This window comes from Eulemur rufifrons, chromosome 6 (assembly GCF_041146395.1).
Source record: "Eulemur rufifrons isolate Redbay chromosome 6, OSU_ERuf_1, whole genome shotgun sequence".
NCBI lineage: Eukaryota > Metazoa > Chordata > Mammalia > Primates > Lemuridae > Eulemur > Eulemur rufifrons.
Genome location: NC_090988.1, coordinates 60,898,698 through 60,921,534, shown reverse-complemented (window position 1 = coordinate 60,921,534; position 22,837 = coordinate 60,898,698). Strand labels below are relative to the sequence as shown.

At 36.4% G+C, this 22,837-nt stretch overlaps 1 protein-coding gene across 4 annotated transcripts in view; it reads left to right on the top strand.

The window, feature by feature from the left end:
- Positions 1–22,837, top strand: part of SBF2 (SET binding factor 2) — a 417,689-nt gene that overhangs the window by 38,867 nt on the left and 355,985 nt on the right. Inside the window, exon 2 of one of the 4 annotated variants that reach the window (XM_069471156.1) lies at positions 6,805–6,810. The exons of the other annotated variants lie outside the window; for them this stretch is intronic. The gene's annotated coding sequence lies outside the window, so the exon portion shown is untranslated. The remainder of the gene's footprint in view (positions 1–6,804; positions 6,811–22,837) is intronic. 4 annotated transcript variants of the gene reach the window in all.

Here is a 22,837-nt window from a genome sequence, read left to right as displayed (position 1 = left end):
GTAGTGGTGGAGTCTGGGCTTTTGGTGTACCTGTCATCTGAGTAATGTACATTGTACCTCATAGGTACACCCTTCCCCACTTGTGAGTCTCCAGAGGCTCATTATACCACTCTTTGTGCCCTTGTGTAGGCAGAGTTTAGCTCCTATTTATAAGTGAGAACGTGCAGCATTTATATTTGTGTTCCTGAGTTACTTCACTTAGGATAATGGCCTCCAGTTCCATCCAAGTTAGTGCAAAAGCCATTGTTTTATTCTTTAGTATCACTAAAGTAGTGGATATATGTATCACATTTTCTTAATCCACTCATCAGTTGATAGGCACTTAGGTTGATTCCGTATCTTTGTGATTGTGAATTGTGCTGTGATAAACATATAAATACAAGTATTTTTTGATACAATGATTTCTTTTCCTCTGTCTAGATACCCAGTAGTGGGATTGCAGGATCAAATGGTAGATCTACTTTTATTTCTTTGAGAAATCTCCATATTGATCTCCATAGAGGTTGTACTAATTTACATTCCCACCAACAGTGTATAAGTGTTCCCTTTTTACTGCATCTGTGCCAGCCTCTATTGTTTTTTGACTTTTTAATTATAGGCGTTCTTATTGGAGTAAGATGATAACTCATTGTGGTTTTAATTTTCATTTCCCTGATGATTAGTTATGTTGAGAATATTTTCATGTTTTTTGGTGATTTGTGTATCTTTTGTAAAATGCCTGTTCATGTCATTTGCCCCCCTTTTAAGGGTATTTGTTTTCTTCTTGCTGACTTAGTTGAGTTCCTTGTAGATTCTGGATATTAGTCCTTTGTCAAGAACATAGTTTGCAAATATTTTCTCCCATGCTGTAGATTGTCTATTTATTCTTTTGACCATACATATATATACACATATATATATATTTCGCTGTGCAGAAGCTTTTTAGTTTAATTAAGTCCAATTATCTATTTTTGTTTTTAATTGCTTTTGGGGTCTTAGTCATAAATTCTTTGCCTAGACCAATGTCCAGAAGAGTTTTATTCTGGGATCTTTATTGTTTCAGATCTTAAATTTAAGTTTTTAACCCATCTTGGGTTAATTTTTTTGTATATGGTGAGAAATAGGGATCCAGTTTCATTCTTCTGCATATGGCTATCCAATTTTCCCAGCACCATTTATTGAAAAGATTTTCCTTTCCCCAGTTACGTTCTTGCCAACTTTGTGAAAGATCAGTTGGCTATAAGTATGTGGCTTTATTTCTGGGTTCTCTATTCTGTTTCATTGATCTGTGTGTCTATTTTTATACCAGTACCATGCTATTACTATAGTCTTGTAGTATAATTTGGAGTCAGGCAATGTGTGATGCCTTCAGCTTTATTCTTTTTGTTTAGGATTGTTTTGGCTATTTGGGCTCTTTTTTGGTTCCTTATGAAGTTTAGGATTGTTTTTCTGATTCTGTGAAAAATGACGTTGGTATTTGATGGGAATTGCATTGAATCTGTAGATTGCTTTGGGTAGTATGGTCATTTTAACAATATCGATTCTTTCAGTCCATGAACATGGATATTTTTCTATTTGTTTGTGTTATCTATAATTTGTTTTATTAGTGTTATAGTTTTCCATGTAGGGGTTTTTCACCTCCTTGATTAAATCTGTTCCTAGATATTTTATTTTATTTTTTTACAGCTGTTGTAAATGGGATTAAGTTCTTGATTTGGTCCTCAGCTTAGTCATTGTTTGTATATAGAAGTGCTATTGATTTTTGTACGTTGATTTTATAACCTGAGACTTTGCTGAATTCATTTATTAAGTCTCAGTGTCTTCTGGAAGAGTCCTTAGGGTTTTCTAGGTATGTGATCATATCATCAGCAAACAGATAATTTGACTTTCTCTTTTCTAATTTGAATGCCATTTCTTTCTTTCTCTTGCTTGATTGCTCTGGCTAGTACTTCCAGTACTATGTTGAATAACAATGGTGAAAGTGGGCATCCTTCTCTTGTTCTAGTTTTTAGGGGGAATGTTTTCACCTTTACCCCATTCAGTATGATGTTGGCTATAGGTTTGTCATATATGGCTTTTATTATTTTGAGGTATGTTCCTTCTATACTGAGATTGTTGAAGGTTTTGTTTTTTTGTTTTGTTTTTTTTTTATCTTGAAGGCATGCTGGATTTTATCAAATGCTTTTTCTGTATCTATTGAGATGATGATATGCTTTTTACTTTTAGTTCCCTTTATGTTGTGAATCACGTTTATTGATTTGCATATGTTGAACCATCTTGCATCCCTGGGATGAAACCCATTTAATTGTGGTAAATTATTTTTTTGATGTACTGTTGGATTTGGTTTGCTGCTATTTTGTTGAGAATTTTTGCATCTATGTTCTTGATGGCTATTGGTCTGTAGTTTTCTTTTTTTGTTGTGTCCTTTCTTGGCTTTGGTATCAGGGTGATACTGACTTTGCAGAATGAGTTAGGGAGGATTCTCTCCTCGATCTTTTGGGACAATTTCAGTAGGATTGGTACCAGTTCTTTTTTGTATGTCTGGTAGAATTTGGCTGTGAATCCATCTGGTCCTGAGATTTTTTTTGTTGTTGTTGGGAAATTTTTTATTGCTGATTCAACCTTACTGCTCATGATTGGTCTGTTCAGGAGTTCTATTTCTTCCTGGTTCAATCTTGGGAGATTGTATGTTTTCAGGAATTCATTCATTTCTTCTGGGTTTTCTAGTTTGTGGATGTATAATTGTTCATAATAGTCTTTGATGATCTTTTGTATTTCTGTGGTATCAGTTGTAATGTCTCCTTTTTTATTTCTGATTGTGTTTATTTGGATTTTCTGCCTTTCTTGGTTATTCTAGCTATAGTTTATTCATTTTGTTTATCTTTTTGAATAACCAACTTTTCATTTTGTTGATCATTTGTGTTGTTTTCCTTTTTTTGGTCTCTATTTCATTTAGTTCTGCTCTGATCTTTGTTATTTCTTTTATTCTGCTAACTCTGGGTTTGGTTTGTTCTTATTTTTCTAGTTCCTTGAGGTGTGAGCTTAGGTTGTTAATGTGTGATCTTTCTACTTTTTTGATGTAGGCAATTAATGCTATAAACTTCCCTCTTAGAACTGTGTTTGATGTATTCCACAGGTTTAGGTATGTTGTATTTTCATTTTCATTCATTTCAAAAAATTTTTTATATTTCCAGGCTGGATGTGGTGGCTCACACCTATAATCCCAGCACTTTGGGAGGCTTGAGGTGGGAGGATCACTTGAGTGCAGGAGTTTGAGACCAGCCTAGGCAATATAGTGAAACCCCATCTCTACAAAAAATTTAAAAAGAAAAGAAAAAAAATTGAAATTTCCATCTTTGTTTCTTTGTTCACCCATTGATGGTTCAGGAGCATGTTCTTTAATTTCCATGTGTTTGTATAATTTATGAAGTTTTTCTTCATCTTGATTTCTAGCTTTATTCCATTATGATCTGAGAAGATACTTGATAATGATTTTGATTTAAAAAATTTTTTTAAGATTTGTTTTGTGGCCTAAAATGTGGTCTGTCTTAGAGAATGTTCCATGTGCTGATGAAAAGAATGTATATTCTATAGTTGTTGGGTGGAATGTTCTGTAAATCAGTGGTCCCCAACCTTTGTGGCATCAGGGAGCAGTTTCATGGAAGACAGTTTTTCCATGAACTGGGGAAGCGGGCGATGGCAAGTGATGGGGAGCGGCTGTAAATACAGATGAAGTTTTGCTCGCTTGCCTGCTGCTCACCTCCTGCTCTGTGGCTTGGTTTCTAACAGGCCATGGCCTGGCTTCAGTCTGTGGCCCGGGGTTGGGGATCGCAGCTGTAAATGTTAAGTCCATTTGGTCTAAAGTCCAATTTAAGTTTAGTGTTTCTTTGTTGATTTTCTGTGTCGATGATCTGTCTAATACTGTGAGTGGGGTATTTAATTTCCCCACTATTGTGTTGCTATCTATCTCTTTCTTTAGGTCTAGTAATATTTGTTTTGTGAATCTGGGTGCTCTGATGTTTGGGTGTGTATGTATTTGATCGTTATATCCTCTTGCTGAATTGATCCCTTTATCATTATATAATGGCCTTCTTTCTCTTTTTTTTTTTTTTTTTTTTTACTGTTTTTGATTTAAAGTCTGTTTTATCTGATATGAGTATAGGTAATCCTGCTCACTCATGTTTTCCATTTTCCATATGGGATATCTTTTTCCACTCCTTTACTTTCAGTCTATATGTGTCTTCATCAGCAAGATAAGTTTCTTGTGAGAGCAGATAGCTGGTTCATGTTTTTTTATTCGTTCTGTCAATCTTTATCTTTTAAGTGCAGCACTTAATCCATTTACATTCAAGGTTAATATTGATATGTGAGGCTTTGTTCTTGTCATATTGTTAGTTGATTTCTAATTATTTTGTAAATTCTTCGTTTCTTTTTCTCTTTTTGTTTTTGTGGTTTGCTGAACTTACGTTGCCATTTAATTCCTTTCTCTGCCTCCTTTGTGTGCTTGTTTTATAAGACTTGTAAGTTTCATATTTTTGTGTGTTTCCGTGGTGATGAATATTGACCTTTCATTTCCATGTTTAAGACTCCTATAGGTATTTCTGATCTAGTGGTGATGAATTCTCTCAGAGTTTGCTTGTCTGGGAAAGATTTTATTTCTCTTTCATTTATGAAGCTTAGTCTGGCAGGATATAAAATTCTTTCCTGGAAGTTTTTTTATTTCAGTACTTGAAAATACCATCACATTCTCTTCTGACGTATAAGATTTCTGCAGAAAGGTCCACTGTTAGTCTGATGGGGTTTCCTTTATAAGTGACCAGATACTTTTCTCTTGCTAATGTTAAAATTCTCTCTTTCACTTTGACTTTAGTCATTCTGATTATAATATGCTGTTGTGAGGTCCTTCTTGCAGTATATTTTCTGGGGATCATTTGGCCTCCTGTGTATGAATGTCTAACTCTCTTGGTGGTCAAGGGAAGTTTTCATTGATTATTTTTTTAAATAGGTTTTATGAACTTTTTTTTTTTGAGGCAGGATCTCACACTGTTGCCCAGGCTAAAGTGCAGCAGTGTCATCATAGCTCACTGCAACCTCAAACTCCTGGGCTCAAGTGATCCTCCTGCCTCAGCCTCCCAAGTAGCTGGAACTACCGATACGTGCCACCACACCCAGCTAATTTTTAAAATTTTTTGTAGAGACGGGGTCTTGCTGTTGTCTAGGCTAGTCTCAAACTTCTGGCTTCAAACAATGCTCCTGCCTTGGCCTCACAAGGTGCTAGGATTATAGGCATAAGCCACTGTGCCCAGCTATTCTAGACATTTTGATCTTTCTTTCTCCCTGGGAATACCAATAACTCTTAAGTTTGGTTGCTTTATGTCATAGTCCTAGACTTCTTAAAGGCCTTGCTTATTCTTTTTTCTTTATTTTTGTCTGACTAGATTATTTTAAAAGACCTGTCTTTGAGTTCTGAGATTCTTTCTTTTGTTTGGTTTAGTTATTCTTGAAGCTTTTGCGTGTATTTCATGTTTCCTTCAATGAATTTTGCAGCTCTAGAATTTTATTTTATTTTATTTTATTTTGATTTATTTTTGGGACACAGTCTTGCTCTGTTGCCTGGGCTAGGGTGCAGTGACATCATAATCACTCACTGCAACCTCCAACTCCTGGGCTCAAGCGATCCTCCTGCCTCAGCCTCCCGAGTAGCTGGGACTGCAGGCGTGCACCACCATACCTGGCTACTTAGCTCCAGAATTGATGTTGTTTTTTTTGTTTGTTTGTTTGTTTTAATGATACCAATCTCCTTGGTAAATTTCTCATTCATATCCTGAATTTTCTGATTTCTTTCTATTGATTTTTATTTTTTTTATTATTTTTATTTATTTTTTTTTATTTATTTATTTTTTTGAGACAGAGTCTCACTCTGTTGCCCAGGCTAGAGTGAGTGCCATGGCATCAGCCTAGCTCACAGCAACCTCAAACTCCTGAGCTCAAGCGATCCTCCTGTCTCAGCCTCCCGAGTAGCTGGGACTACAGGCATGCGCCACCATGCCCGGCTAATTTTTTCTATATCTATTTTTAGCTGTCCATATAATTTCTTTCTATTTTTAGTAGAGGTGGGGTCTCGCTCTTGCTCAGGCTGGTCTCGAACTCCTGAGCTCAAACGATCCGCCCACCTTGGCCTCCCAGAGTGCTAGGATTACAGGCGTGAGCCACCGCGGCCTCTATTGATTTTTAGATTTGTCTTCCATCTCATTGAATTTCTTTAGAATCAATGTTTGGAATTCTTTATCTGGCATTACAAGGAATTCTTTTTGATTGGGATCCATGGCTGGATGATTGTTGTGATCCTTTGGTGGTGTCATATTTCCTTGCTTTTTCATGTTTTCTGTGTCCTTCCATTGTTATCTGTGCATCTGATGTAGCAGTCACTTGTTCTGATTTTTTGAAATTGCTTTAGAAGGGGAGAAGTTTTTCCTGAAGGTATATATGTGTTGTGGGCTGTAGGTTACTTTGGTTTTGATTTTGGGTGTCTGTAGTAGTGTGATCTTTGTATGATTTCTTAGGCAACACACAGAGTCAGTGGTATCTGTGATTTCCTTAGTGGCTTAGGGAACAGTTATTAGGTGAGGCTATGGTGAAGTTTTGCTAGGGCTTGAGTGGCAGCCAAGCCAGTGTTTGGGCCCCAGTAGTGGAAGCAGCAGGCTGAATATGCCTGATTTTAGGCCCCAGAGCAGCTTATAGCTGGCAGCAGTGTTAGTGTGTTCTGGAGGACCAATTTCTTGGGCCTTCAGATGGCTTGCTCAGAAGCTAGTAGTTGGAACAGAGGGCCTGGTGTTTGGGTGGGTTCTTAGGCCCCTGAATAGCTGGGATGATGTGGGAGGTGGCAGGAGCAGTGGTGGAGCCACCTAGTAGAGCCCAAGTGGTCTGTGTTGGTGTTACTGGTTGCTGCAATGGCTTGAGCAGGCTAGTCCCCAGTTTTGCAGCTGCTTGTATCAGGGTGGTGGGTATTGTCATAAGTGTGCTTAGGAAAGCTTGGTCTGCCCTGTCTCTAACCAGCCATGTGGTAGCTGCAGTCACATCACCTTGAACTTGGCCCAGGGATGGTTGTGTCCCAGTGGTAAACTTTCAATATAAATGCCATGTGTGGGCTTGAAATCACAGAGGACAGGACACCTTTAAGGCAAGTGGCATGGGGAAGAAACTGTAGGGAATGCTGTCTGCTTGAATCTCAGTCTCATAGGAGCCAGTAGCAGGGTGGTAGGAATTGTCCTAGGGGTGTGTAGGAGAGCTTGGGCTCCCCTGTCCCTCCTCAGCTGGGTGGGGCTGTGGCTGCGTCAGCCCGTATTCAGCTCAAGGATGGGGCACTGCCTAGCTTCACACTCCCAAAATGGTGCCATGGGCTCATGACCAGAGAGGGCGGGGCCATTCTCAGGCTGGCTGCACTGCAAACTGTGGGGAATATAGTTTGCTCGAGACTCAGTCCTGCAGCAAGTAGCTGCAGGATGGTGGACACCGTCCTAGACGCATGCTGGAAATCCTGGTTTCCCTGCCCCTCCCTATCCAGGCAGGTGCTGCAGCTGCCTCAGCCTAAACTCAGCCTGAGGCAGGAAGCAGAGCAGCCCAGTTTCAAACTCTCAAAATGGTGCCTTGGACCTAGGACTGGAAAGGTTGGGGCCCCACCCACGTAGGTAGTGTGGGTGAGAATCTGTGGCAAATGCTGTCAGCTTATGTCTCTGTCTCAACAGCAGCACACAGCAGGGCAGTGGGGACCTTCTCAGGGGTGAGTGCAAAGCACCTGTGTTCCTCTATCCCTCCTTAGAGCCCTACAGTGGCTTCAGGCATGCCCATGGTTCCCTGGTATGTAGGCTGTCAGAATGGCAACTGGCTCAAGCTGCTCTAGGGTCAGATGCCTGTGGGATTCCGCATGAGTTCTCATTCTGGAACAGGATCTCTGTGCAATCTCCAAGCAGCTCCCTATGTTAGACCCAAGACCTGTGTAAGTTGGGGGCTTCTCTTTTAGCCAAGATCGTAAAAGCTCCTTTTGCAAGTGGAGCCCTGGGGGCTTCTGTCTTACTGTTTCCCTGCAGTCTAGCAGATTCTCCTTTCTGTTAGCCAGTCCCTAGCCAGGCAAGTTGCCCTCAACCCTCTCCTTACCCACTTTTGGCGCTTCCTGTCACTTTTCTGGTGAAATATTAGCCTTCTCTCCTAGATGGGCTGTTCAAAATATGAGCTGGGAGATGTTTTAAAGAGAAAGGGACACAGCCTTCGTTACCTTTCTTTCCTGCTGGGTGGAAAGTGGATATGATAGCTGGAACTTAAGCAGCTTTCTTGGAGTAGGAAGTAAAAACTACATGTTGAAGACTGTAGAATGAGAAGATGATTATGAATTCTTCATCCCAGCCCTGTATTGCTTCATTTATGTGGAAGAGAAAAAATTTCTATTTTGTTTAGATTACTGTTGCTTGAGGCTTTCAGTTACTTGCAACCCAACCTAGGCCTAACTGGTATACCACCATGGCTTTGAAGAAATTTTATGTTACTATTTTTTGATTAAAAAAATTAATCTGTCTTTCTTTGCTTCCCATAATGGGGATTGACTTTCACCTAACCTGTTACCCTGCCTGTATAAGCACATTTTCCACATACTTGGCATCTTTTCAGTGTGTTACGTTAAAATTTTGGCTAGGTCAATATTCATTTCTTACATTTTGACTATGTAAATGAGCTTAATTATCTTTTTTTGTTCTTGCTTAGTTTTTTATTGATTAGCATTGTCATACCCAACTAATTCTGCCAGTTATCTAAATCTCTCCATCAGCTTTATTTTCTTGAAGATCTTTGAGCTTGGGTTTACCGAAATGCTTTAATCTGTACTGATTGTTGTATGTGATGCACCACTGATAATCCTGGAATTTCCGTTCCCCATCATTTTAAGGGTTCCTTTTTGTCTCTTCCTTCTGTTAGATCTCCTGATTTATGAATCTCTTCTTGTTTTATCCCTTAATTTTGTTGGATCATGTCTTCCAGTAGCATCTTGGGAAAGAGTGCAAAGGAAGTAATTTACTTGAAGCCTTGCATGTCTTGCATGTTTTTATTTTTGATCGATAGTTTGGGTTGACTAGAAATCATTTTCCCTTAAAAGTTTGAAGCTATTGATTTATTTTCTTTTAGATTTCAAGAGTGCTGAAAGTCTAATGCTACTCTGATTCCCAGTCTTTTGTATGGTGTTTAGTTTTCCCTCCCTGAAAATTTTTGAAATCTTTTATTTATTCCTGATTTTCTAAAATTTTATGCCTTGAAGTCTTTTTGTATTCATTATTTTGGGCATTCAATAGGCTTTTCCAAACTGTTAACCAATGAATTTATGTTCTTGCATTCTCCATTTTGACTACTATCTCTTCCTGAAACGCCTGTTATTTGAATATTGGACCTTCTGGACTGATTATCTGTTTTTATTGTTAATCAATTTTTTCATATTTTAATACCTCTGAAATTAGGATGCATTTTACAGTTGTAACATCTGTTAATCTGTTTTTATGTCTTTGTTTTGTTTTTGTTCTATTTATTCCTCCCTTTTTTTCTTCATCTCTTCTATTGATGTTTTCATTTCTAGTGTCATTTTATTTCATCAATGCTTTTTTTCTCTCAGTATTCCCTTTTATAACATTTTGTTATTTTCCTATTGGTGTAATATAGATTTAAAAAAATTTATTTTCCCCCGCATAACTTTTTGTTGTTGTTGTTTGTTTCTTTCCATTGTTTGTTTTGGTTTTGATTTTCCATGTTAGAGGCTTTTCGTAGCTGTCTCATAATCTTGTACCCATTGTGAGTTTTTGGACTATGGGCTTCACTATTTGGTGATCCTGCTGAGATATTTCATTTGATAACCTCCCTTGGTCTTTTATTTTGGGTTGATCCAGATTTCCCAGAGAAGAATCTTCCTATCTCCTGCCTGGAAGGTATAGATCTGGTTGCCAACATTTTGGGAGCCAAGTAGGGGAAGATTGCTTGGAGTTGCAGCATTACTATATAAACTTTTACACAGTTGCTCCTCTATTCAGTATAATATCTCTACTCTCAATTGCCAAATATTCCACTAGGCCAATTACTCTTTCTTTTATTTTTTCCTGATGGTAAGCCTCGAATCAGAAATGGAGCAAGGACATTTACCTAGCTGCTTAGAGTAGACGGGGTATCTGAGGATCTAACTGCTTCTTAACTAGGCTTTCAAACAGTTCCCAGTCACCCCTTATTGCCAGAGATTGTTGAGGATTCTGAAGTGTAAATCTATATAGTAGCTTATTGTCATTCCTCCTGTAGGGTTTAGTGTTCTGAGGTAAGCCAATTCATCTAAACTTGTCTCTCTCTCTCTCTCTCTGTATCTGTATATCCTTATAACAACTGCCCTAAAGATTCAGCATTTTTTTTTTTTTTTTTTTTTTTTTTTTGAGACAGAGTCTCACTCTGTTGCCCAGGCTAGAGTGAGTGCCGTGGCGTCAGCCTAGCTCACAGCAACCTCAAACTCCTGAGCTCAAGCAATCCTCCTGTCTCAGCCTCCCGAGTAGCTGGGACTACAGGCATGCACCACCATGCCCGGCTAATTTTTTCTATATATATTTTTAGCTGTCCATATAATTTCTTTCTATTTTTAGTAGAGGTGGGGTCTCGCTCTTGCTCAGGCTGGTCTCGAACTCCTGAGCTCAAACGATCCGCCCACCTCGGCCTCCCAGAGTGCTAGGATTACAGGCGTGAGCCACCGCGCCCGGCCAGATTCAGCATTTTTAACAAGTTGCAGGTAATGTGGATGCTTTTGTACCATGCTTTGAGTAGCAAGGCCCTTAATCATCAATTCAGACTTTTAATCCCCAAAACTGAGATAAGTTAATATTAGTGGAAACTTTTGGCTTGAATTTTACTTTAAAAGTGGTAGAGATCATATATGTCCATTTTAAAATTATTTATTTTGAATGAATAACAAAGCTTCATGAATTCAAAAGATACCAAAGTTAGGCACTGGAAACTTGTCCTTCTACTCCTGCCTTTCAGCTACCCAGTTTCCCTTTAGAGAGCATTTTTTGTGTATCCTTCACAGATATTCTATACGTAGAGAAGTAATTATGGATATATATTCTCCATTTAGCTCTTCCTTTTTACATACATGACTGTAATTCTAGAGCCCTGCTTTTATCCTTGATGATTTTTCTTTTTTAATTAAATTTTTGTCTTGTATTTTGTAATTCTTTTTAAAAATTAAAGTGAAATTTACATGAAGTAAAATACACAAATCCTAAGCGTAGAATTTGAGTTTTAACAAATGAACACACCTTGAAACATATATCCCAGACAAGACCTTGAATACTTTATTTGGGCAAGCTCTGGCATGCTAATTTTATGCTTGTAATTCTATGATGAAGCTAGGATTTAATGAAGCATTAATGAATTGCTGTTCTGTTTTATATGGGATTCTGGGTACTCTTGAAATATCATCAACTCACTTTTTGAAAAATAGACTTTATTTTTTAGAATAGTTTTAAATTCACAGGAAAATTGAACAGAAAGTATGGAGAGTTTCCATGCATGTCCTGTCCTCATACATCATAGCCTCCCCTACTATCAATATCCTGTTTCAGAGTGGTACATTTATTGACCAGTCAATGAACTACATTGACACATCATTATCACCCAAGGTCCATAGTTTACATTAGGGTTCATTTTTGGTGGTGTATATTCTGTGGGTTTGAACTAATATGTAATGGTGTGTATCCACCCTTAGCAGTGTCATGCAGAATGGTTTCAGTGCTCCAAAAATCCTGTGTGTTCTGCTTATTGATCCTTTCTTCCCTGCCCCCAACCACTGATCTTTTTACTGTCTTCATAGTTTTGCCTTTTCCAGAATGTAATATAGTTGGAATATGTAGCCTTTTCAGATTGGCTTTTTTAGCTTACTAATATGCATTTAAGGTTCCTCCATCTCTTTTCATGGCTTGATAGCTCATTTCTTTTTAGCGCTGAAGAATATTCCATTGTCTGTATATTCCAGTTTATTTATCCACTCACCTATTGAAGGACATCTTAATTGCTTCCAAGTTTTGGTAATTACGAATAAAGCTGCTATAAACATCTGTGTGCAGGTTTTTGTGTGGACGCAAGTTTTCAAATCATTTGGTTGATACCAAGGAATATGATGGCTAGGTAATATGGTAAGATTAGGTTTAGTTTTGTAAGATATTGCCCAACTGTCTTCTAAAGTGGCTGTACCAGTTTGCATTCCCAATAGCAATGAAGGAGAGTTCTTACTGCTTCACATCTTTGCCAGCATTTTCTCTACTTATGGGTATACAGTAGTATCTCATTGTTATTTTAATTTGCAATTACCTAATGATGTATGATGCTGAGCATCTTTTGATATGCTTATTTGTCCTTTAGGTATCTTCTTTAGTGAGGTGTCTGCTTATGTTTTGCGCAGTTTTTATTTGGTTGTTCACTTTTTTTTTCTTTTCATTTTTCTCTTTTAGAGACAGGGTCTTACTCTTTTGCCCAGGCTGGAGTGCAGTGATGTGATCACAGCTCACTGCATCCTCAAACTCCTGGGCTCAAATAAATATTACCTCGGCCTCCCAGAGTGCTAGGATTACAGGCGTGAGCCGCCGCGCCGGCCAAGCAGAGCTTTTCTATTCCCATTTGGTTTGATCTTCTCTTTTGTGGGGGAATTATCTTTAGACTGAAGAGGGTAAAAGACTATTGTTCTTTTATAATTAGTTATCGAATGTATTTACAATATGATTGCCATTTTGTAGATAAATTTAAAAAGAAAGGCTAACAAAAGAAGATCAAACTCCTATTCAGTAGTTTTTTCTTTTTCTTAGAACTTCTTTCTCCCAGAAGTATGCCTAAACAGTTTTCCATACCAGTATAGACTACACTATATCTTTGAAAAAATTTAATTGAATTATATTATGCATACAGAAAAGTACATAAAATACACAGATCAGTAAATAATCTCAAAATGAACACAGCTGTGGAACCATCACTCAGTTCAAGAAATAGACCATTGGATGCCCTTATTGTGCTCCATTCCAATCATTAACGCTTCCTTCTCTCCAAAGATATAAACTGTTCAGACTTATAATACCATACATTACTTTGCCTATATTTGCAGTTCACATGAATAGAAGAAAGAAAGCATTCTTTTGTGTCTTCTGTTGTTCAACATTATGTTTTCGGATTCATCCATGTTGTGTGTAGTTCTAGCTTGTTTTTACTGTTCTGTAGTATCCTGTTTTACGAATGAACCACAATGTATTTATCCATTGATAGGCTTTGAGTTGTTTCTAGTTCATTTTGTTCATCACTGTATATGCATGGTGCCTAGTTTTATGCGTGGCATGTAACAGGTATTCAATAAATGTTTGTTGAATTTAAGATTGAAATGTCTCACATTTTTTGTAATCAGTACTGAATTTTTCTCTTACTAGTCTTCTTGGAGCTCGTTTTTCTTTTTGTGGATGTAGCATCATTTAAAAATGTTTTTATTGGAGTATAATGTACATATTGAAAAGTGTACAAAGTGTATATAGTTCAATGGATGTTGTTGTAAACATTTTTATACATGATTTTCTTAAAAATGTGAATATTTCTTTTGGGCATGTATCTAGGAGTGGAATTGCTGGACTATAAAGGATATGTGTAATTCAGTTTGAATATATAATTCTAGTTTAGCAAAGTGGTTATACATTTCCACCATCAGTGTATGACAGTTCCTATTATGCTATGTCCATGCCAACACTTCTTATTGTCTGTCTTCTTAATTTTAGCCATTTTGATGGTTATGTATTGATATCTCACTATGGTTTTAATTATCATTTTTTTGATTACTGATTAGGCTGAGCACATCTTTCTATATCTTTTTTGAAGCATTTACTTAAGTCTCTTGCCAATTTTTCTGTTGGGATGTCTGTCTTTTTAAAATTGATTTTTAAGAGTTTTCTGTGTTCTAGTTATAGGCCTTTTGTCAACTATTTATGTTATAGGTACCTTCTCTGTTTATTGCTCTTTTACCTCTTAATGGTGAAGGATAGAAGTTATTCATTTTAATGAAATATTGCTTATCATGAATTCATGTTGAATTTTTTGAAAAGCTTTTTCTCCATCAATTGAGATGATCATAATTTTTTTTTCTTAAACTGTGAATAACAGACTGATTTTGAAATGTTAGGTTGACTTTGTATTTTGGAAGTAAACTCAGATTATTTTGATGTATTCTCCTTTGTGTATTTTGCTTGATTTGGTTAGCTAATGTTTTGTTTAGGATTTTTACATCTGTGTTCATAAGTCGAATTGGCATGTAACTTGTGTCTTGTGTTGTCCATGTCATTTTTTGATAATAATGTTATGCTGGCGAGAAAAGTGTTACAGCTCACCCCTCTTTTCTTTCATTGAAAGAGTTGGTGTAAGATTGGTGCTATTTCTTTCTTAAACATTTGGTATAATTCAATGGTGAAGCCATCTGGTTTTGGAGTTTTCCTTGTGGAAAGATTTTAGATTATAGATTCAGTGTCTTTAATGGCCATAGTATTTTTCAGATTTTTTATTTCTTTTTTTAAAATGACTTTATTGATGTATGATTGACATACAGAAAGCTCTACATATTTAATGTATACAACTTGATGAGTTTGGAGGTAAGTGTATGCCTGTGAAATCATCACCACAATCTATGACATAAACATATCAAGGACCTTCAAAAGTTTCCTCCCACCCTCTTAATTTTTTTTTGTGATATGAACACAACATAAGATGTATTGTCTTAGCAAATTAAGTATATAATAAAGTATTGTTAAGTATAGGCACTGTGCTGTACAGTAGATCTCTAGGACTTACTCAAGTGTACAAGGTACACTGAAATTGGAACTTTGTACCCTTTGACTAATACCTCCTCAGTTCCCCATCCCCCCTCAACCCATGGTAATTACCATTCTGTTTTCTTTTATGAGTTTGACTATTTTTGATTCCTCATATAATTGGCATCATGTAGTCTTAATATTTCTCCTGTGCCTGGCTTATTTCACTTAGCATGTCTTCTGGATTCATCCATGTTATCACAAATGGCACGATATATTTCTTTTTGAAGGCTGAATAACATTCCGTTGTATGTATATATCACATTTTCTTTATCCATTTATCTGTCAGTGGACATTTAGGTTGTTTCCATGTCTTGGCTATTGTGATTAATGCTGCAGTGAACATGGGAGTGTAGATACCTTTTTGAGATCTTTATTTCAATTCCTTTGGGTATATACCCAGAAGTGGGATTGCTGGATCATCTGTTTTTAATTTTTGAGGAACCTTCATAATGTTTTCCATAGTGGCTGCATCAATTCACATTCCTGCCAACAGTATACAAGGATTTACTTTTCTCCACATCCTTGGTAACATTTGTTACTTATTGATTTGATAATAGCTGTTCTAACAGGTGTGAGGTGATATCTCATTGTGATTTTTTTTTTTTTTTTTTTTTTTTTTTTTTTTTTTGTGACAGGGTCTCACTCTGTTGCCTGGGCTGGAGTGCAGTGTTTATTCATGGATGCAATCATGGTACACTATAGCCTTGAACTTATGGGCTCAAGTGATATCCTCCTGTCTTAGGCTCCTGAGTAGCTGGGACTATAGGCATGTACCACTGTACTTAGTCTCATTGTGGTTTTGATTTTGATTAATAATGTTGGCCACCCTTTCATATACCTGTTGGCTATTTGTATGTCTTTTTTTTTTTTTTTTGGAGACAGAATCTCACTCTGTTGCCAGGGCTGGAGTGCCATGGCGTCAGCCTAGCTCACAGCAACCTCAAACTCCTAGGCTCAAGCAATCCTTCTGCCTCAGCTTCCCAATTAGCTGGGGCTACAGGCATGCACCACCATGTCCGCCTAACTTTTTCTATATATTTTTAGTTGTCCGGCTAATTTCTTTCTATTTTTAGTAGAGATGAGGTGTCACTCTTGCTCAGGCTGGTCTTGAACTCCTGAGCTCAAACGATCCGCCCACCTCGGCCTCCCAGAGTGCTAGGATTACAGGCGTGAGCCACCACGCCGGGCCGCTATTTGTATGTCTTCCTTGGAAAAATATCTAACCAGTACCTTTGCCCATTTTAATTAGGTTATTTTTATTATTTTTTTGCTCTTGTATTGTAGGAATTCCTTATATATTTTAAATATTAATTCGTTATCAGATATATGGTTTGCAAATATTTTCTCCCATTTCATAGGTTACCTTTTCATTTTGTTGATTGTTTCCTTGGCTGTTCAGAAGCTTTAAATTTGTTGTGATCCCACTTGTCTATTTTTGCTTTGTTGCCTGTGATTTTATTTAATAGTATCATATCCAAGAAATCATTGTCAAGGTTGATGTCAGAAAGCTTCTTTGTTATGTTTTCTTCTAGGAGTTTTATGGTTTCAGTTCTTACATTTAAGTCTTTAATCCATTTTGAGTTGATATTTGTGTATGGTGTGAGGTAACAGTCCAATTTCATTCTTTTACACGTGGATATCCAGTTTTCCCTAAACCTTCTGTGAAGAGACTATTCTTCCTCCACCCTGTCAAAGATCAGTTGACCATATGTGTAGGCTTGTTTCTTGGCACTCTGTTCTGTTCCATTGGTCTACATTTCTGTTTGATGCTAGTACTGTGCTGTTTTGATTACTGTAGCTTTGTAAGATATTTTGAATATCAGAAAGTGTGATGCCTCTAGCTTTTGTTCTTGCTCAAATTGCTTTGTCTATTTGGGGTCTTTGTGGTGCCATATGAATTTTAGGATTATTTTTTGTATTTATATAAAAAAAGCCAATGGGATTTTGATAGGGATTCCATTGAATCTATAGATTGTTTTCAGTAATAGGGACATTTTTAACAATATTCTTTCAATCCATGGATATGGATGTCTTTCTGTTTTTGTGTCTGCTTTAATTTTTTTTATCAGTGTATTATAGTATACAAGTCTGTCACCTCCTTGGTTAAATTTATTCCTAAATATTTTATTCTTTTTATGCTATTGTAAATGGTATTTTTAAAATTTCTTTTTTGGATAATTTATTAGTGTATAGAAATTCAACTGATTTTTATATGTTGATTTTGTGCCCTGCAGCTTTACTGAATTCATTTATTAGTTCTAACAGAGCTTTGGTGGAGTCTTTAGGGTTTTCTGTACGTAAAATCATGTCATCTGTAAACAGACAATTTTACTTCTTCCTTTATAATTTGGATGCCTTTTACGTTTTTTTCTTGTCTAATTGTTCTGGATAGGATTTCCAATGTTATGTTGATTAGAATTGGTGACAGTGGGCATCCTTGTCTTGCTGGATCTTAGAGGAAAAGCTTTAAGGTTTTGACCATTGAGTATAATATTAGCTGTGTGTGGGCTTATATGGCTTTTATGGTGTTGAGGTAAGTTCTTTCTTTATCTAATTTGTTGAGAGTTTTTATCAGGAAGGGTTTTGAATTTTGTCAAATGTTTTTTGTGCATCTACGGAGATGATCATGTGAATTTTATGTTTCATTTTGTTAATGTGGTTGCTATGGTTGGAATATTTATGTCCTCCCAAAATTCATATGTTGAAATCCTAAACCCTAAGGTGATGATGTTGGAGGTGGAGACTTTTGGGAAGTGATTAGGTCATATTGGCAGAACCCTTGTGAGTAGGATTAGTGTCTGCATAAAGGAGGCCCTGGAGAGCTGCCTTGCTCCTTCTTTCATGTAGGGAAACAGCTAGAAGGAACCATCCACAAGGAAGTAGGCCCTCACTAGCACATTCATAGCTTACTGCAGCGTTAAACTCCCGGGCTCAAGTGATCCACCTCAGTCTCCCGAGTAGCTAGGAGTACAGACACATGCCACCATGCCTGGCTAATTAAAATTTTTTTTTTTTTTTTTTTTTTTTTGTAGAGACAGGGTCTTGCTGTGTTTCCAGGCTGGGCTTGAACTCTTGGCCTCAAGTAATCCTCCTTCCTCTCTCTCCTAAAGTGCTGGGATTATAGGTGTGGAGCCACTGTGCCCAACCTATGGTGTATTTTAACTTTGAGCATTATTGTGAAGTCATGGTCTTTTCTAAAATAAAAATTTTAAATTATTATTTAGTAATTTTTCAAAATTTATCTAGTATCTGCTAGTTACCTTTTTTCCTATTTAGTACTAGTATGTTTTTGAAAGTAAAATTGTGTTTTGTTTACAACAGGGTATTACAGACCCATTCTGACTTTTTTCCCTACTCCGTGATATGTGGTTCCTTTGCTGGTAAAGAGTATTAGGCACCAAATGTGAATGCTAAGGGAGCATCCTACAAGTTTGATACTGTATTTTAATGATTTGGTTCAAAATATTTCAAGTTTCTATTGGAATTTCTTTTTTAACCCATTGATTATTTAGAGGCACATTTTAAAATTTCCAAGTAGGTGGCAATTTTCTGTTTATCTTAATGTTATTGATATCCAGGTTAATTGCAGTTGATCAGAGAACAAACTTTATATGATTTTAATCGTTTTAAATCTGTTAAAACTTGCTTTATGATATAAACAAATTCAGTTTTGGTAATAGTTTGTGTAAACTTGAAAAGAATTTTATTCTGTAGTTTGTACAGTGTTTTACATGTATATATACATGAAGACACATACACATGCATGTACCTATGTACATTTGTACATATATGTACATGTATATGTACATGTGTATACATATGTATGTGTATATATATAAAATTTCGGTTGGTTTGGTTTCTTTTATATTCTTGCTTTGTCTTTTTGTATGTTGTAATAATTGCTGTGAGAGTTATTTTAAAATCTTCTGTTATTTTGGATTTATCTTTTTGTCTCTTTGTCAATTTTGCTTTATATCTTTTAAGGCTATGTCATTAAGTGCATAAGGTATTTTTACATCTTGTTGTGGCGTTCAGACTTTCCTCTATATGAAGTCCTCCCAAAAGCCTACTTTGAAGTTAGTAGAGCTACATCAGTCTTCTTTTGGTTTGTGTTTGCATGTTTTTTTTTTTTAATCCTTTTACTTTCAACCTTTCTGTATTCTTATATAGTACTTTAGATACTGATCAAAATACTATCAGAAACAGACTCAGAATACTCATACCTTATATCCATGCATAGACTTACATAAGATTGTTCTAGTAGCTTTATTTGTAATAGCCAAAACCCAGAAACAACCCAAATGTCCTTCAGAGGATGAACGAATAAACAGCTTGAGGTATATTTATACAATAGAAGCCCCCTACCACAAAAAATATATACTGTTTATTTGTTTTAAAAAGTACATACTTAATTATACAAACTAATATATAGTGACAGAAAGCAGATCAGTGGTTGCTTAGGAATGGGGTAGGATCAGGTAGGCGGCAAGGATTACAAAGGTGCATAAAGAGATTTTTGATTTATACACATCAAAACCCATCTAATTGTACATTTTAAATATGTGCAGTTTATTTTATATCAGCTATACCACAATAAATCTGAAAAAAATAACCCTGCTTAATGTATTCAAAGAAATAAAAAACAAGATATGGTCACTAGTGATTCTGTATCACCTTAATCCAGATTTTAAGTACTGAGATGATGTGAGGCTGGGCTGTATTCCCTTCAGGGTATGGACTCCAAGCATGGAGTAACACTCACTAAGTAACACTCTTTTACTTGGTGAACTCTGGACTCCAATTTTTGTTCCATAACCCTTTCTGACTATTAAAAGCCCTGCTTATCTTCTAAAACTTCAGCTGAATTTATAGAATTGGTAGATGCCCTGAGGGGAAGGTAACCCCAAATGCTTACTTTACCTCTGGGGTTTCTTCTTTTCTTCCCAGATCCGTGCCTTGTGATTTTTTTTTTCTGTCTTGTTGACTCTTTAATGCCTTTAATCAGAGGATTTTAATTTTTTGTCCAGCTTTTTAATTGTTTCCATCAGAAAAGTTAGTCCAAATTACTGAATACACATTACTAGAAACGAAAGCACACTGTTTAAATTGAACATGTTTTCAAATGTACTTTGTTCATTTTTATTTCTTCTTTTGTACCTTTCTGGTTATATGAGGACCACATTTTTAAAAAAGGAAATTTGATACCAATCTTGGATGATGAATATCTAGATGCAGCAAAGATTCATGTTTCTGTGATGGATTAATAAAGTTCTAGAGCGTTGTCAGTGATGGTCCTAGGGTCTGGTCAGTGATAGTTATTGAGGAAGTATGAAGAACTAGATAAGTATCAGAAGAATTGTTAATGTGAAAGTATCTTTTCAATTTTCAGAAAAGGGAAAAAAATTCACATAAATAGGCTTTGCTATTAGTGTTGGTCAAAGTTCTCAATTGGCTTTTAAAAAATATTTCATGTTTGCTTGAAAAGTGAAGTATAATTAGTTTATATTCTTGAGAAACAACAAATACAAATTAGTTGTCAATTATTGAATACTCATAAATGTTGGCAAGGAGCTAAGAACTTGGTATTATCTCAGTTTAATCTTTATGAGTACTAATAAGGAAGGTATTTGTGGTTGAGGCTACCAGTGCTCACTCATGTCTGTTCTCCTTCCTTAGCACACAGAAATACTACCTTTTTAGCCATTCTTATACATAAGAAGGGCCATGTAACTAATTTCAGGCAATGAAATACGAGCAAAATGCTGTTCACATCAGGGCTGAGGCCTGTAAGTGATACTGTACCACCCATATTCGGTTTTTTTGTTTTTTTTTAACCAAGCTGTAGCCACTCTGATTTTCCTTTTGTCCAGCCAACACACCAGACTTGTTCCTGTTATTCCTTATATTTTGGATGCACATGTCCTTTTCGTCATGAAGGTGAAGGATGATTCCTTTGAGAAGATGACATTTAAGTTGTGACTTGAATATAAGAAATAATTTCAAATTAGGGAGTTTGAGTCCAAAGAATTTTTGATCCCACCATTTAATAGGATAGAAGTAACACAAATAAAATCTAACAGTTATAACTGCACGTGGAAAATTTTTTTGTTGATTAAAATCTGGTATGAACAATATCCTCTTGGCAAAATTTAGAACTGTAAAATTTGACGTTGGGAAAATAGACTCGGTTAGGAAAAGGAAACTCAATATGGTGAAAATTGAGACTCCTCCCCTAGATTTCACGACAATGAAAGCTAACATTTTAAAAATTTGATATGGTTAGAAAGCAAAATTAAATTTTTATAAAATGTACATGTTGAGGAATTGTTCTAGCAGTTCAGCAAAATGAACATCTTTTTAAAAAAATGATGTAATTATGCATACAGAAAATCAAGTTAGGATATTGACTTAATGGAATAGGCTCAGATAAAAAAAAAATCTTTGATATCAGCATAAAACATTTGCAGGAGAAGACTGAGGGGTAAAAACAACTACCTCAACCAACATCTCAAATAAAACAGTGAAAATCTTCTGCATACCTGCTTTTAATAGCTTAATACCAGTGTTTTCTAAATCTCATCTCATGAGTACCTATGGGAGAATCTAAGGGATATGTAAATGAGAAAAACAGATGTTTGTATTGAGGTACTAGAATTATAATTTTAAATCTGGATCTTTGAGGAGTAAAATTGATGTATCAGTATTAAACCATTATGTTTGTTGGGTCCTTTGGGAAGAAGATGCTGAGGTGGATTAGGAGTGCAAGAGATTATTGAGGAATGCCTGTGAAAGATTAATGAAGACTGGATGGGGCCAGGAGAGTCTCCTTACTGTGATGCAGATCTGACAAAGTCTCAGGCAACCCAAGGGGGAGTTTTAGAGTAAAGGTTGCTTGTTGGAGGAGTCCCATGTTAGGCAGAAATGACCAGGCCCTAGTACCCCAGCCATGCTTAGTCACTGGTTGGGGGATACTTGGGAAGACTTTGGTTTCGACTGGAAAGCTTGTGCAGAACCTGAAGGCTCTAACAGCTAATTGCTTTCCCTTCAGCAGAATCTGAAATTCTTTCTTGAAAGGAGATCTGAGTGGCTCATCTCTTTGGCTGATGTACTAATCAATACTTTCTTTTTGGAGAATTATCATAGGTTATTCAAAATAATACAGAATTTTTGTAAAATTTTATAAAATTTTAGGCTAGGGGATATACCAAGCAGTTAAGAAAAAATGAATTAAATAGATACTTTTTAGCTTAGAGATCTTAAAAATAAGTGGTATAAAATAAGATTAAGATATATGGATTCCTCACAATAAGAGCACCTGGCAGTAGAAAGATTTTGGAGGAGGGGGAGTTGGCTACACAGTTCTTTTTTTTTTTTTTTTTTTTTTTTTTTGTTGAGACAGAGTCTCACTTTGTTGCCCAGGCTAGAGTGAGTGCCGTGGCGTCAGCTTAGCTCACAGCAACCTCAGACTCCTCGGCTTAAGCGATCCTACTGCCTCAGCCTCCCAAGTAGCTGGGACTACAGGCATGCGCCACTATGCCCGGCTAATTTTTTCTATATAGATTTTTAGTTGTCCATATAATGTCTTTCTATTTTTAGTAGAGACGGGGTCTCGCTCAGGCTGGTCTCGAACTCCTGACCTTGAGCAATCCACCCGCCTCGGCCTCCCAGAGTGCTAGGATTACAGGCGTGAGCCACCGCGCCCGGCCCCTACACAGTTCTTATACTTTAAGACAGGGATAGAATTCTTGCAATACAATTGTGATGATGATTAGTAATGCTCTTATATGTGAAGAAATCTTGAAAATGGTTAAAAACTGAGAATTGATAGAAATGACAGAGTAACTACTTTCTAAGGAAAAATTAAAGAGCTCAATTTATATATCTATATGAAACTTTGAAGAGAAGACATGTAGAATAAATTGAAAGACATGAAAATCAGTACTAAAAATAGATCTTCA